At 43.7% G+C, this 16918-nt stretch overlaps 1 long non-coding RNA gene across 1 annotated transcript in view; it reads left to right on the top strand.

The window, feature by feature from the left end:
- The window catches only part of LOC134757922 (uncharacterized), a 29334-nt gene extending 16071 nt beyond the window's left edge, over positions 1 to 13263 (top strand). Inside the window, exons 2-4 of the long non-coding RNA XR_010132529.1 lie at positions 223 to 1032; positions 1253 to 1349; positions 12469 to 13263. This is a non-coding gene — a long non-coding RNA (uncharacterized lncRNA). The remainder of the gene's footprint in view (positions 1 to 222; positions 1033 to 1252; positions 1350 to 12468) is intronic.
- Positions 13264 to 16918: the final 3655 nt, after the last annotated feature.

A 16918-nucleotide genomic window follows, 5' to 3' on the forward strand; every position in this document is an offset into this window, starting at 1 on the left:
ACCCTTATAGCCACTCACCCACCTGCTCATCCACCCTTATAGCCACTCACCCACCTGCCCCTCCACCCATCCACCCACCCATCCACTGTTCAACCAGCCATTCACCAACGTGCACTCATCCACCACTCAGTACCCTATAGAGTCACCATTTGGTAGCTCATCTTTCTCATTCCTCTGATGTCCCCATCTACCCATTTCATTTCTTGCTCTCTCTTCTTTCAGCCACATCAATAACATCCTTCCCCAGCACATCCAGCAGTGGCAAAGGAGCCCCTGCATTGCCAATGAGCATGGCAAGAAAATGCTCGAGCACATCCACCATGAGCAGCAGAACACCTATACTTGCCTGAAGGACATGGAGTACCATTTCCATGAACTTGAGGCCATCATTCTGCATGGCAAACAGCAGGCTGTGTGCACGGATTACTAGGCGAGAGGGCATTGGCGAGGTAGAGCTTAAAGGTACCTGGCCTCTGGTCCTGTCCTCCCCATCCTGTACTGCTTCCCTGGTCCCTCCATTGTCCTGTGCAGAGCAACAAAGGTGAAAAGGGCAGCAAAGACCTGCAGATCTTTTGCGTCTCCTGCGGGCGGCCCATCTCTAAGCGTGTCACCTTTCGCCACATGGAGCACTGCTTTGCCAAGGTTGGAACATTGGCTGGGAGTCAGATGGGACGAGGGTGTTTTTGGTTGGGTGGGGTGGCACATGGGTGGGGTCCATGTGGTGGGGGCAGATTTGGTGCCTGGATATTTGTCATAGGAGGAATGCAACACACATCCATGGCTTCCCCTGTGTGTGCTCTTCCCGCATGCCCAGTATGAAAGCCAAGGTCAGGGCATTAACCAGTGATGAGGGGGACACTGGCTGTGCAGATGGGAGCATAGGGTCTGCAGGGGACAACAGACCTGGTGTTTGGAGCTTTATTGTAGGAGGACATGCAGCATATGTCCACAGTTCCTCCCATTTGTGCTCTTTCTTCTCCAGTATGAGTGCCAATTGCCCGTTGGGTCCCTGTACCCTACTTGCACTGAAAGGTGAGTGTAGGGGCTAGTAAGGGTCGAAGGCATTACGTGGACAGGGTCAGAAGCAAGGTTGAGCAAGGTCAGGGGCAGGATGTGGGTGGGCTCAGAAGCAGAGGCGGGTGTAGTTAGAGGCATGGTATGTGTGGGATCTGGGACAAGGTACAGGTAGGGTTCTGGGGTGGGACCTCACTCCTCCTGACTCTTAGCACCTCACTTTTCCACCCCCCTCCAGGGCCACATGGCTCTTCTGTGATGTCTACAATCTGAAGAGTAACAGGTACTGTAAGTGCCTCCAGGTGCTGTGTCCTGAGCACTCTTGGGACCCCAAGGTGAGACCCTTCCTTACCTCATCACCCTCCATTCCTCCAATCCTCCCTGCCTGACTGCCCTCCTCATCTCCTCAGCAACTCCTGTGTGTCCTCCTTCCCTTCCCGACCACCCCACGTTCCATGCTCATTGCTGCCTCTCACCCTCTCTTCTTCCTTTTCTCTCTACCTGGCTGTCTGTATTCATGACCTCCTTGCCCGACCACCTTCTGGGTGGTCCTGCCCCTCCTCACTGCATAAGCACCCCCTAATTCTGCTCCTCTTCTTGCTCAACATCCTCCCTTCCTGCCCCACCCCCTGCCTGGCCAACTCACTCTTCCCTCCTCCTTGTGTGGCGCCCTCAGCTTCTCTTCCTCACTTTCTGACTTTCCTCCATTCTGATCATTCTCTCTGCCTGACTGTCCCCGATTCTATTTTCTGCCTGTCATCTACATCCTTTCTTCCTCCCTGTTTGACTGCTCCCCATTGTCTCCCTCCACCCTCCTCTCCTTCACCTCAGCCCTCACCTCCCCTCTGCCTCAACAAGCCCCACTCATCTACTTCTCCTCCTTGGACCACCCTCAACCCTTCCCTCCTCCTGCCAGACTGCTTTCCAGCCCTCCAGCTCTCCAGCTCTCCCTGGCCCACCTGCCCTCCAGCCATCCCTCCTTCTATTGGATCTCTTTCTGTGCTTCTGTTCTTTCTGCCTGATCACCTGCATTCTTCCATCCCTGCTTAGTCTACCTCATTCCTCTATCCTCTATGCCTGATCACCCGCTATTTGTCCTCTCTTCTCTGAATTCCTCTCTTCCTCCTGCCTGATCACTCCCTATCCCTCTCCTCTCTGTCCTCCATCCCCCTATTGTTCCCCTGTGCCTGATCATTCCCCAGGGCTTCGCTCCTTCATAACTCATCCTCCTCTGTTCTTCACCATAGATGTCAAAGGATGAGGTGGGTGGTTGTCCGCTCTTGCACAATGTCTTTGAGTTCACGGGTAATTTTTGTTGCCTCCCCAAATGCCTGTGCAACCACCACTACAGCTGGGAGAAGCTGAGGCGTGCCGTGGACCTGGAGTGCATGCAGGCTGTAGGTGCCATGCCGAGGGGGCTGAGAGATGGGGTAAGATCCTGGACTCCCTCTCGCATATTCAGGTCCCACAGCTGCACAAGCTGGAACAGCTGTTTGAGCAGGAGCAGAAGGTGCACACGTCTATGATGAACCGGGTGGTGCTGCTGGCTCTGATGCTGCATGGGACGATCCAGCACGACCCGTTCACCAGTGACCTGTGCTCCAGGGTGGACATTTAAGCCTTGCTGGACCTAGGTCCCGTATTCCACACTCTGTGTAAAGGTGACACCTCATGAATCTCTCCTCCCACATCTGTTGCTCCATCCATCTTTTTCTTTCTTTCTTTCTTTCTTTTTTTTTTTTTGAGACGGAGTCTTGCTCTGTCGCCCAGGCTGGAGTGCAGTGGCGCGATCTCGGTTCACTGCAAGCTCCGCCTCCTGGGTTCACGCCATTCTCCTGCCTCAGCCTCCCGAATAGCTGGGACTATAGGCGCTCACCACCACACCTGGCTAATTTTTTGTATTTTTAGTAGCGACGGAGTTTCACCGTGTTAGCCAGGATGGTCTCGATCTCCTGACCTCGTGATCCGCCCGCCTCGGCCTCGCAAAGTGCTGGGATTACAGGCGTGAGCCACCGCGCCCGGCCTCCATGCACCTTTTTCTTAGGGCATCTTGGAGTTTCTCTCTGTGCTTCTCTGTCCACCACTTGGTCTCCTGTCTCTCTGTCTACCACTCCTTGGTGGTGGTCAGGGGGATTGTTTAAAATTCCCCATTCCCATCCATTCCTCCATCCCTTTCCCTTTCTTCCCTGAACCTGGGTGAGGCCAAGGGATCTGCCCTGCAGTTACATCCACTGTCTAGAGTTTTCTTCACCAACTTTGGAAGAACAAGGATTTTGATAACTCATGATGTTCCCTAAACCTGTCTCTCTGGCTGCAAACCCAATTCCAAACCTCCAATAGTCGGTGGGTGACAGGCCTCGCCTGTCATGACCATCATGCCCCCACCCGCACCCATCTTGTCCCATTCCTGACCATCCCACGAGGTCCTTGCCCTGTCAGCCTTGGCCCATCTCAGTCCAACCCTAGTCTGTCCTGTCTTTCACTTCTGGGCCCCCTCCCCCCACCACCCTGCTCTGAGTGTGCCCTGTCCTTTCCAGCCTGTCCTGTCACACCTATTTCACACCTGTAGGTTTGCCAGAAGGTGACTTCTGCCACATCTGCCTTTGCCAGCCCCCAGCCAGGCCTTCTGTGCCATTGGAGGTGCGTCCAGTAGTGTTGCTTGTGGGTGCTGGTATGTCTCCAATGACAGACCTGAACGACCTTTCCTGTTTTTTTTCCTATGCTCACTGATTCCTTATGATTTTTTGTTGTTGTTGTTGTTTTTAAGACGGAGTCTCGCCCTGTTGCCCAGGCTGAAGTGCGGTGGCCCGATCTTGGCTCACTGCAACCTCTGCCTCCAGGGTTCAAGTGATTCTCCTGCCTCAGCCTCCTGAGTAGCTGGGATTACAGATGCGCACCTGGCATTTTTTTTGTATTTTTAGTAGAGATGGGGTTTTACCATGTTGGCCAGGCTGGTCTCGAACTCCTGACCTCAGGTGATCCGCCTGCCTCGGCCTCCCAAAGTGCTGGGATGACAGGTGTGAGCCACCACACCTAGCCCTTATGATTTTTTTTTAATCTGCTTTTATAATTACTCTCCTCCCAGGAACTCATATAGTTCTAATTGTTTAAGCATGTTGCTCTGGACTTTATACCTCATATTCCAGTACAACTACTTTACATTACTACTTGTCTGGTACAATATCTCCTTTCTCATTACTAATATTGTGTTTCTTTCTTTTTTTTCAATTTGATCAGATTTCCCAGATCAGCTTTTTATTTATTTATACGTCCTAATTTTATATTTATTTTATTTATGTAAACTTCTATTTGTATTATTTATCACTTCTTGACTTTTTGTTCTGTATTTTTATTTTACATTTTTTTGTTTAATTTTGCTGTTCTTTTTCTAATTTCCTAAGTCATGTTCCCAACTCGATCATTTTGGGGCTTCCAGTTTTTTTTTTTTTTAATAGTAAAGTATTTGAGATTATACACTTTCCTCTACATGTAGCTACGTTTCAAACACTCTGGTATGGAAGGTGAAACTACAAAATTGACTTCTCATTTTGATCCTAGGTATTGAAGAAAGCTTCTTAGGTTCTTACTGGTTAAGATAGTTTAGTGGTCTTTTTTTATTTTTATGTGATTATGTTTTTTATTATGGTCAGAGAATGTAGCCTGCAGAATATGAATTTGTAAATGTTATTCAATATTTTCTCTGTGGCCTAGGTACGTGACATAATTTTGTAAAACTTTCATGGATATAAAAGAAGAAACTATATTCTCTGTTAGATATTAGGACTTGGTGGGGACTTTTCAATCTAGTTGCATTATTTATTTTTTGTCTTTCTGTCTACTTCAGCTGTTATATTATCAAAAGGTAGAATAAATCTACCTTTTAAAACAAATTTCTTCTGTGGTTTTGTGTTTTTGGGGGAGAGATGAATCCTAAAGTATATATCTTAGACCATTTCACACCGTGTCACGTATTTTCTTTTTTTTTTTCTTTTGAAATGGAGTCCCGCTCTGTCACACAGGCTGGAGTGCAGTGACCTGATCTTGGCTCACTGCAACCTCTGCCTCCCAGGTTCAAGCAATTCTCCTGCCTCAGCCTCCTAAGTAGCTGGGATTACAGGCATGTGCCACCACACCTGGCTAGTTTTTGTATTTTTAGTAGAGATGTGGTTTCCCCAAATTGGCCAGGCTGGTCTCAAACTCCTGACCTCTAGTGATCTGCCCGCCTCAGCCTTCCAAAGTGCTGGGATTACAGGTGCCCGGCCAGTTTCTGTTCATTTTTGTCCCTACTGTTTTCCTCATTAGTTTGGAAAGTTTTACTTTTATTAATTGTCCCATTATATACTTTTCCCATTTCCAACAGGCATGATTTATTTCCTTTACTATTTTATCCGAACATAACCGGACCTTATTTTATAGAAAAAGATGAATAGTATTACTTTCTTATTTTTCTAGAAAAATTTAAGCTGTGTATTTAAAGACTATATTTTTCTTACAGGTTGAGTTAATCCTGCTTCAAGAAATCTCACTTAACATTTTTATTCAAAATCCCCAGTGACTTCATGTATTATAATTTAACTTTAACTGTATGAGTGTGTGCTCAGGGGTGTGTATTTTACCTCAACAGTAATTGTGAACCATTGTTTTGCTCTCTTATTTTGCGATCTGTCTTATGATTTCATATTCATTTATTTAGAATACATCCCTAAGTGTTTTCTTTAAGCAGAATAAATCAGTGAAACACTCTTCAAATTATTTCATGTCTGAAACTGTCATTCTTTTGCCCTGACCAAGGAATGGTTTCTTGGGATGGGGTACAGGATTGGAATTCTTATCTCTCCGTGGCCTGTGGTAGGCGTGTCCAGTCTTTTGGCTTCCACGGGTCACACTGGAAGAAGAAGAATTGTCTTGGACCACACATACAATATAATAATACTAACAATAGCTGATGAGCTAAAAAAAAAATAGCGAAACAAATCTCAAAATATTTTAAGAAAGTTTACCAATTTGTGTTGGGCTGCATTCAAAGATGTCCTGGGCTACATGTGGCCCATGGGCCGCAGATTGGACAAGATTGGTCTATGGGAAGTAGCTTCTACGATAACCCTCAGTGATCCCTGCCTCCTGGAATTCATCACCCTGTGTAATTCCCTCCATTTGAGTAACTTGCTTCTAACCAATACAATACCTTAACATTGAGAGGATGCCACCTTTGTGGTTAGATTACAAGAGATCATAGCTTCTGTCTTGGTGACAGGCTCTTTCCCTTGTTGGTTTTGGCAACATGTTGGGAAGGCCCATGTAGCAAGGATAACCTCCAACTATCAGAAACTGAGACTTTCAGTACATCCCAACATCCCCAAAGGGATAGAATCATGGAACAACCACATAAGTGAGCTTGGAAGTAAGTCTTTCCCCAGTTCAGCCTTCAGATGAAGCCACAACCCCTGGATGACACCTTGATTGTAGCTGTATGAGAGACTCTGAAACAGAGGACCCAGCTAAGCCATACCCAGATTCCTAACCTACAGAAACCATGAGATGTGTGTGTTTTTAAGCCCATCAAGTTTGTGGTAATTTATAATACAGCAATAGATAACTAATACATGGTCTGTAGATGTTAAATGACATCTGAATTCAATTTTTGTCAATGAGATATCTGCTGCTGGTCTTATTCCTCTCCCTTGTGTAAAACTTGTTTCTGCATGGAAGTGTTTAAGAATTTCTCCTCATCTTTGGACTATAAGACTGTAACCTTTATCTGCAAAACAGAGAGAGATTTTTAAAAAGGCTGTAACCAAATTTGGTCATTGCAAGGGTTCCTGTGGTGATTAATTATTTTTAGCAGCTTTGCGGGGGAGGATCAGTGATTTAGTGATCACCTTTTACTGTACATCAGAATCTTCTGTGGAGTTGAGATGGAAGAGATGGGGGGATGTGAAGGGTTCATCCCCATGGCCTAGGGGAGAGGGGGAGGCAGCTCCCTGCAGGGTGTCTAAAGGGGGATCCGAGTGGGAGCAGCCACCAGCCATAGCCAGGGAGACGCTATCCCCCACCCCAGCACGGATCCTTCCCTCTCCATTGATTCTTTGCAGATGTCAGCTGATTCTCACCAGCACTCCCTTTCCCCCCTCCTCTGGGGATGTGCCGATTTCTCCTCTATCCTGATTTAGGTATAGAAAAACCCTTTTTTCTTTGGAACTTAGAGACTGGCAGGGTAGTAGGGCCACCACAGTCTCCGGGGTCCTTCCGGCTCTCCCTCCTCCCTTCAAAGATAAATAAAATGGCCCCAGAAGGCAAGTGACTCGCCCAGGCCTCTCAGGTTGGCAGTGACAGCACTAGACTGGAGCCAGGTCTCCTGACTGTGTCTTCTACCTTCACCCACCACAGCTGAGATCAACTTTCCCACTCAGAGTTCCCGTTGAGATTCTGTAAACCGAGGAGGACGATGAGTGAGCCAGGCTCTGGCTGACAGCTCCCTCCTTTCAGACTTGCCTGTGGATGCTGTCGGCTCTGGAAGGGTTCATCCTCTCAGGGGCTCAGGGTCATGCAGTCAGTAAGCCCGTATATATTCTGAAACTCTGTTGTTTTAGTTTTGTTTATTATATAAATAATTATATTCCTAATATTAAGTTATGCATTATGAATAAATACAAAGAAGAAAGTAAAAATGACCTCTAACTCTGCCATCTCCTAAATATAAATTCTATCAACAATTTGATTTATTTGCTTCCATATATTTTTTTCTGGGCATGTGCTTTGGTGCTTATGTTTGCAAGTGATCAGTATATTCATATGTGCACTTTTAGTTTAAATGAAAACTGGAATCATGTTGTTTGGTTACCTTGTTTTTTTACGTTGTATTTTAACTTAAATATTTTTCCATGGCAGCATATATTTTTCTAAACAATTTTAACAGCTGCAAATAGCGTATCTTTGAATATATCATAATTTATATAACCAATATGCTGTTAATAAATATTTATGAAAGTTGGTTTTGGTTTTAACTGTTATGAACATCACCATGGTAAAATTCCTACATTTAAATCTTTGTGCACATACATGATTATTTTCTACAGATATAGTTTTAGAAATTGTACTGTGTAAGGACAGGTGTTAATAATAAATGGGCTGGGCGCTGTGGCTCATGCCTGTAACCTCAGCACTTTGAGAGGCAGAGGTGGGTGGATCAGTTGAGGTCAGGAGTTGCAGACCAGCCTGGTCAACATGGTGAAACCATGTCTCTACTAAAAATGCAAAAATTAGCTGGGCTTGGCGGCACACACCTATAATCCCAGCTACTTGAGAGGCTGAGGCTGGAGAATCTCTGGACCCTGGGAGGCAGAGGTTGCAGTGAGCCCAGATCGTGCCACTGCACTCCAGCCTGGGCGACAGAGCAAGACTCTTGTCTCAATAAATAAATAAAAATACAAAAATTAGCCAGGCATGGTGGCACGCGCCTATAATCCCAGCTACTTCGGAGGCTGAGACACTAGAATCACTGGCACCAGGGAGGCGGAGGTTGCAGTGAGCTGAGATCGTGCCACTGCACTCCAGCCTGCGTGACAGAACGAGACTCTGTCTCAAAAATAAATAAAAATACAAAAATTAGCCGGGCATGGTGGCGCACACCTGTAATCCCAGCTACTCCAGAGGCTGAGGCATGAGAATTGCTGGAACCCGGGAGGTGGAGGTTGCAGTAAGCTGCGCCACTGCACTCCAGCCTGGGCGACAGAGCGAAACTGTGTCTCAAATAATAATAATAATAATAATAAATGAATTGGGAGGGGACAATTGCACACTTAGTCCCAATGAGAAATCTGCCTTTTTCCAAGTGCCACATGATCAAATCAGTCACACATATGCAGCTTGTGATCACAGAGGCATGGAGTTCTCTGGCTTTCCATGGGGTGCAGCCTCTTGTCCAGCGGAAGTGTGGAGATTTCCAGCCTGCTTAATCTGAGCAACACAACCTTGACTTCACAGACCTATGTCCCTACCCAAGAAAGTCAGGAAATAACCACGTTTTTCATGAGTTATCGTTAATTCATGTATTTGTTGCACCCGTTGCAGTTTTGCAGCTTTTGTGAGCTTTTAAGAATCCCTGTAGTAAAATGTACAAGTATAGCTCCATAAAAATTAGATCAGAGAAAATATAGAAAGAATGGATGAAGTCAGGACCAGAATTGATTTGGGCTGTAGGCATTTGGGCCCTAGGGTTCTGCAGAGTAAAATTAAACTGCAAGTTTCCTTCTGAGCTTCCTATCAGATATAGCTGGAAAGAAAATGCAGTTATTTGTAGGATTTACCTTGGCCTCAGGGAGAAAAATGACTACAAGGGTGAAGAAAAATTTTTCCAGGGTAAAGATTTCCTGATAATTGAATGTAAACCATCTCCCACCCCCCTTATTTTTGAGACAGAGTCCTGCTCTGTTGTCCAGGCTGGAGTGCAGTGGCTCGATCTCGGCTCACTGCAAACTCCGCCTCCCAGGCTCAAGCGATTCTCCAGCCTCAGCCTCCTGACTAGCCGGGATTACAGGCACGTGCCACCATGCCTGGCTAATTTTTGTAATATTTATTTATTTATTAGAGACAGAGTCTCGCTCTATCATCCAGGCTGGAGTGCAGTGGCACCATCTCAGCTCACTGCAAACTCCGCCTCCTGGGCTCAAGGGATTCTCCAGCCTCAGCCTCCCAAGTAGCTGGGATTACAGGCATGCACCACCACACTCAGCTAATTTTTGTATTTTTTTGTAGAGACAGGGTTTCACCATGTTGGCCAGGCTGGTCTCGAACTTCTGACCTCAAGTGATCCACTGGCCTTGGCCTCCCAAAGTGCTGGGATTACAGGCATGAGCCACTGTGCTCGGCTCCAAAACCCCTTTTTGATCTCATTATGGATTATAGGTGAGGTGACCTTATACTTTATCATCCAAATTCAGAAACTTTGGAAAGTGAAAGAGGCATCATTAATCATCATGCTGGAACAGCAGGTGTAAACTGGACAGGTGGTCAACCTAATGATAAATGCGCAATAGAGTTTGCCATGGCCATCTTCTGGAGCAGTGGTTCTTCCAGTGTGTTCCCTGGACCACCAACAACAGCACCTGAGATGTTGTTAGAGATGCAAATTCTTGGACCCTATGCCAGACCTACGGAATATCTAACTTTTGGGTGTGAGGCTCAGCAGTCTGTGTGCTGACAAGCCGTCTGGGTGATTCTGATACACGCTCAATGTTGAGAACCACTGATTTGGAGCTATCTTCCAAATAAGTCAAAGGCACAGGGCCAGTGCAGAACTCAGCCCATTGGGTTCTTCATGTGCACACCTCTCTATCTTGTTTCATCTAGGTACAAACTATCCTACATTTTTATATTCCTCTGGAGCCTTTTGACACTTCTTATGCCTTAAATAGTTCAAAATTAAAGGAATATTGGATCATACAATATGTGTTTTCAGTCTGGACTCAAAACTCTGTGTGATGGCCCTGCTCGTGGTCGGTTCCTCAAAAAAAAAAAAAAGTCTCTATTTTTAACATGTTATCCTGAAATACAAAATACAATGGTAACGTGGAATTTATTCTTTCAAGATACAAAAGTTAGTTTATATTTATTTCCTGTATATAGAATCCCTTAGTGGTGATCCATTAGTTCAAGTAAAAAATCCATGCTTTTCCCATGATTGTAGTCCAGCATTTGTCCTTAGTTTTTATTAATTAATTAATTAATTAATTTATTTATTATTACTTTTGCCTCACTCTGTCTCCCAGGCTGGAGTGCAGTGGCATGATCTGGGCTCACTGCAAACTCCACCTCCCGGGTTTCTAACCTCCTGATTCTCGTGCCTCAGCCTCCCGAGTAACTGGGATTACAGGTGTTTGCTAACATGCTTGGCTAATTTTTGTATTTTTGGTAGAGATGGGGTTTCGCCATGTTGGCCAGGCTGATCTGTATCTCCTGACCTCATGTTATCCAACCGCCTTGGCCTCCCAAAGTGCTGGGATTACAGGCCTGAGCTACTGCGCCCAGTCTGTCCTTAGATTTTTAAACTTATTTTGCTTCCCTAACATGAGACATAGACTCCTGTCCTTTTGCATAGAGCTATTTGCACTTCCATGATGTCAGATACTTTATTTTTTTATTTTATTTTTTTTTACCCCCATGCTTTTGCACTTTGCCTCACATGTTTCACTTTCCATGTTAAGCTTCCCCAACACTGGCAGGCAAACCTACTTCCCCATGGAGAATTTATCTTTCCCTCTTTTGTGCTCTCCATGTTTCCTACATGTACTTAAGCCTTGGAATTTTTTGTTTTAATCATCTCAGTAAACTTTTTTTTTTTTTTTTTGAGACAGAGTCTCACTCTATCGCCCAGGCTGGAGTGTAGTGGCATGATCTCGGCTCACTGCAACCTCTGCCTCCCAGGTTCCAGCGATTCTCCAGCCTCAGCCTCCGAAGTAGCTGGGATTATATGTGCGTGCCACCATGCCTGGCTAATTTTTGTAGTTTTGTATTTTTAGTAGAGATGGGGTTTTGCCATGTTGGCCAGGCTGGTCTCGAACTCCTGGCCTCAAGTGATCCACCTGCCTTGGCCTCCCAAACTGCTGGGATTACAGGTGTGAGCCACCATTGACTTCCATTTAGGAAGTCAATCTCATGTTTTATGGGAGAGCTTGATGCCTTTGAAATGCCCTGAAAGTGTATTAGTCAGTGTTCTCCAGAGACACAGAGCCAATAGGGTATATGGATATAAGAGGGGATTTATTATGGGAATTTGCTCACACCATTATGGAAGCCAAGAAGTCCCCACCATCTTCTTTCTGCAAGCTGGAGAACTAGAAAAGCTGAAGCTGATAATATAATTCAGTTTGAGTCTGAAGGCCTGAGAACCAGGGGAGTTGATGGTACAACTATCAGTCCCAGGCCAAAGGCTTGAAAAATGGGGTAGGGGGTGAGGGGATGGTGTTGGTGTAAGCCCTGGAGTCTGAAGGCCCAAGAACCAATAGCCTCAATGTCTGAGGGCAGGAGAAGATGGATGTCCACAGCTCAAGCAGAGAGGGTGAATTTGCCCTTCCTCCATTTTTTTGTTCTATTCAGTCCCTCAATGGATTAGATGATGCCTGCCCACATTGGTGAGGACAAATCTTTACATAGTCTGCTGATTCAAATGTTAATGTTTTCTGGGAACACCCTCACAGTCACACCTAGCAATAATGTTTTACCAGCTATCTGGGCATCTTAGCCCAGTTGAGTTGATATAAAATTAACCGTCACAGAAGGTAACTCATCTTGAAAGTTCTAAACTCCCTTAACTCACTTCTTCTTTAAAAGAAGGTTTATAACTTCAATTTTTCTCTATCTTGAATTGGAATGTCTACGACTGTTATTATATGTCTGCCCAACCATTGTATGTTCAGTGTTTTGGGGGAAGATAACCTGTCTCTTCTGTTTTCACAGGTCCACATACAGAAAGAGAGGAATTGTGCCTCAGAAGCTGTACGTAATGGATGACACCCAGGAGGCTCATCTGCACCTGGACCTAATATGGTGATAAAATTTTAGGCTTGGAGCTGATACTGTAATGAGGTGAGCCTTTTGGGACCTTGGAATGGGGTGAATGTATTTTGCATGTGAGAGGGATATAAAGCATTGGTGGTCAGAGGGAAGACTCTGGTGGACACACACTAAGGTGATACATAGTGAGTCACACAATCTTGTATAATTTCCTCTCCTTGGGTGCAGGTAGAATCTCTGTGACTTGTTTCTAACAAATAGAATATGGCGAAGGTGATGGGATATCACTCCCTTGATCAGGTTATATTACAGTCAAAGATGATATGATGTAACTCCCATGATTTCATTACATTATCTAACACTCTGCTTTAGTAGACTGGCACAAGAGATTCTCCTTACTGGCTTAATGAGGTAAGCGTCTATATTGAGGAAACCCACATGGCAAGAAACTGCAGGCAGCCTCTAGAAACCATGGGTGGCCTCTTCGATTTGAAGGTAGCTTCCAGCTGACAACCAGTAAGAAGCCAGGGCCCTCAGTCATGTAGCTGCAATAAAATAAAATCTGCCAATGATGTGAATGATCTTGCAAGTGGATTCTTCCCCAGTCAAGTTTCCAGATGAAAATATAGCCTGGCTGACACCTTGTAAGATCCTGAACAGAGGACTTAGTTAAGCTATGTGTGAAATTTTGACACACAGAAACTGTGAAATAATAAAAGTGTGTTGTCTTAAGCTACTAAGTTCGTGGGAATTTGTTATGCAGCAATGGAAAACTAATAGGATATCTCATGCCCTATTTCATTGTTTCACATTTTCCTCAATGTCTACTGTATAAAGCTCCATTTTGTATCTGGGCTTCTGATTATTTTGTGTACTGCATATGTAGACAATATGCATATTTTCATTTTTCGTCCAGTTGCTTCTGTTCCATGAAATAGTTCTTAACTACTCTAGTGTATTTTTTTCACTTGTTTGATTCCCTAGTCTGCAAATTCTTCAAACTAGAGAGTTTTAAACCATATGGTATTTGATGCTTTTGTCCTTTTATTTTAAGTAAATCCTTGGTAATAAGGGATTATATTTTACTTTTCATTACTACAGCGCTAAGGACATAGAACCTATTTAGAATATTGAAGGTATTAAATATATGGAGGTAGTCAGAGGAGAATATTTTGTTTTATTTTTAAAATGTCTGGTGAGAGAAACTCAAAGGAACATAAATTATACCTGAAAAGAGAAAACAATGGCTTTAAAGCCAAAATTATTAGGCTTTCTACAATAATCCCCTCCAATATAATGGAAATCTAGTAAAAACAATTGTTTAAAAACAAGTGGCAGAGTGTATCTGCTTTTGGAGTGCAAAAAAATATGTTCCCTGAATTCAGATATGGAAGATTGAGAGTAATTTTCGCACAGTGGACACTTAATTTATTCTTGAGCCCATATAAATTTTGTATTGCTGGAAATAGGCATGAAAATTAAGCTTTCTGGAGAAGAACATGAAGTTAAGATTGGAATTGCAAATAAACTGGATTTTAAAGGCAATTTCATGAATAATTTGTGGAATGCAAAATCACCTACACAGTCATTTTAAAGACTGATGACTCTTGATCTCTTCATTTATGTATGTTACTGACTCTGTAGGACAAGGGACTTACAGATGAGTTTTTCAACCCAAGAGTAAATTCTTTGCAATGGACATTGTGGCAATAATCTCAATGATGAAAGGTGCAACACAGGTTAAATGGAAAATTGAAAGTGGAAAAAATACCAAATCAATTTTTAGGAATCCAATGCTTATGTTCTCTAGAATAACTAAAAATCATAACATGTAGGAGTAAAAATATAAAGGTGAAAGAAGAGAGGCTTTTACACAGGACAGAGCTAACATCTAGTATATCAGGCTCACCAAAAAAGGGAAAACAAACTGCATTTAATCAGATTATGCTCAATATCTAAAATTCATGGTGGAATACGAAAATGGCATAATTTACTGATTCTATAATATTTTGTGAAAACTTACTATGTCACATATTCTATCAGAACATCACTGTTTCCCATTCTGGGCAAAGATGATATATGAATTATGGTAATTTTAAGCTGCTTTACTAAACAGACTCCAAGATAAATACTTAAATAATGTAGAATTGTGTTGCTCTTTTATGTACTTATTTTATTTATTATTATTATTACTATACTTTAAGTTTTAGGATACATGTGCACAACGTGCAGGTTTGTTACATACGTATACATATGCCATGTTGGTGTGCTGCACACATTAACTCGTCATTTAGCATTAGGTATATCCCCTAATGCTATCCCTCCCCCCTCTCCCCACCCCACAACAGTCCCCGATGTGTGATGTTCCCCTTCCTGTGTCCATGTGTTCTCATTGTTCTATTCCCACCTATGAGTGAGAACATGCAGTGTTTGGTTTTTTGTCCTTGCGATAGTTTGCTGAGAATGATGGTTTCCAGCTTCATCCATGTCCCTACAAACGACATGAACTCATCATTTTTTATGGCTGCATAGTATTCCATGGTGTATATGTGCCACATTTTCTTAATCCAGTTTATCATTGTTGGACATTTGGGTTGGTTCAAGACACATAATTGTCAGATTCACCAAAGTTGAAATGAAGGAAAAAATGTTAAGGGCAGCCAGAGAGAAAGGTCGGGTTACCCACAAAGGGAAGCCCATTAGACTAACAGCTGGTCTCTCGGCAGAAACTCTACAAGCCAGAAGAGAGTGGGGGCCAATATTCAACATTCTTAAAGAAAAGAATTTTCAACCCAGAATTTCGTATGTACTTCTTTTAATAATACTTGCTTCTTGTGTTCCTTCAGGGACCCAAATTTCTTCCAAGACATCAGCCCTCCATTCTTTTTTTCCCTTTATAGCATGTTTTTATTTATCACATAAATTCACCATTTTCAAGTATACACTTCACTATGTTGTGCAACTATCACCACTATCTAATTCCAGAAAATATCCATCATCTCAAAGGGAAACCCCAAACCTATTAGAAGTTAGTCTCACATGTACACGTATGTTTATTGCAGCACTGTTCACAACAGCAAAGACTTGGAACCAACCCAGATGCCCATCAATGATAGACTGGATAAAGAAAATGTGGCACATATACACCATGGAATACTATGCAGCCATAAAAAAGGATGAGTTCATGTCCTTTGCAGGGACATGGATAAAGCTGGAAACCATCATTCTCAGCAAACTAAAACAGGAACAGAAAACCAAACATCGCATGTTCTCACTCATAAGTGAGAACTGAACAATGGGAACACATGGACACACGGAGGGGAACGTCACACACTGGGGCCCACGAGGGGGTGGGGTGCTAGGGGAGGGATAGCATTAGGAGAAATACCTAATGTAGATGATGGGTTGATGGGTGCAGCAAACCACCATGGCATGTGTATACCTATGTAACAAACCTGCACGTTCTGCACATGTATCCCAGAACTTAAAGTATAATACAAAAAGAAATATTAAAAAAATAAAAATTAAAAAAATATATATATACTTAACTGATATTGAAATACCCTTGAATTCCTGAAATACAATGTTCTTTGCCATAGTGTATTACTCTTTTTTGTTGTTGCAATTATTAATAACAGTGCTGGGTTTTTACTTAGAATATTCATTCATATGTACAAGTAAGATTGGTCTATAGTTTTGGTTTTTTTCTTTTGTTTTGAGACAGAGTCTCGCTCTGTTGCCCAGGCTGCAGTGCAGTGGCATGATCTCGGCTCACTGCAACTCCACCTCCTGGGTTCGAGCTGGGATTACAAGTATGCACCACCATGCTGGGTTAATTTTTTTTTTTTTTGAGACGGAGTCTCACTCTGTCGCCCAGGCTGGAGTGCAATGGTGCGATCTCAGCTCACTGCAAGCTCTGCCTCCTTGGGTTCATGCCATTCTCCTGCCTCAGCCTCCCAAGTAGCTGGGACTACAGGCATCCACCACTATGCCCAGCTAGTTTTTTGTATTTTTAGTAGAGATGGGGTTTCACTGTGTTAGCCAGGATGGCCTCCATCCCCTGATCTCATGATCTGCCCGCCTCGGCCTCCCAAAGTGCTGGGATTACAGGCGTGAGCCACCATGCCCGGCCTGGGCTAGTTTTTGTATTTTTAGTAGAGACGGGGTTTTGCCATGTTGTCCAGGCTGGTCTCGAACTCCTGACCTCAGGTGATCTACCCACCTTGGCCTCCCAAAGTGCTGGGATTACAGGTGTGAGCTACTGTGCCTGGCCTATGGTTTTGTTTTGTCTTGTGTTTATCAGGTTTTCATATTAATGCTGCACTGGCTATATGAAATGATTGGTGAGTTTTTTTTTTTTAATTGGGATACTTTAAATAATGTTGGAATTATC

This window comes from Gorilla gorilla, chromosome X (assembly GCF_029281585.2).
Source record: "Gorilla gorilla gorilla isolate KB3781 chromosome X, NHGRI_mGorGor1-v2.1_pri, whole genome shotgun sequence".
Lineage (NCBI taxonomy): Eukaryota > Metazoa > Chordata > Mammalia > Primates > Hominidae > Gorilla > Gorilla gorilla.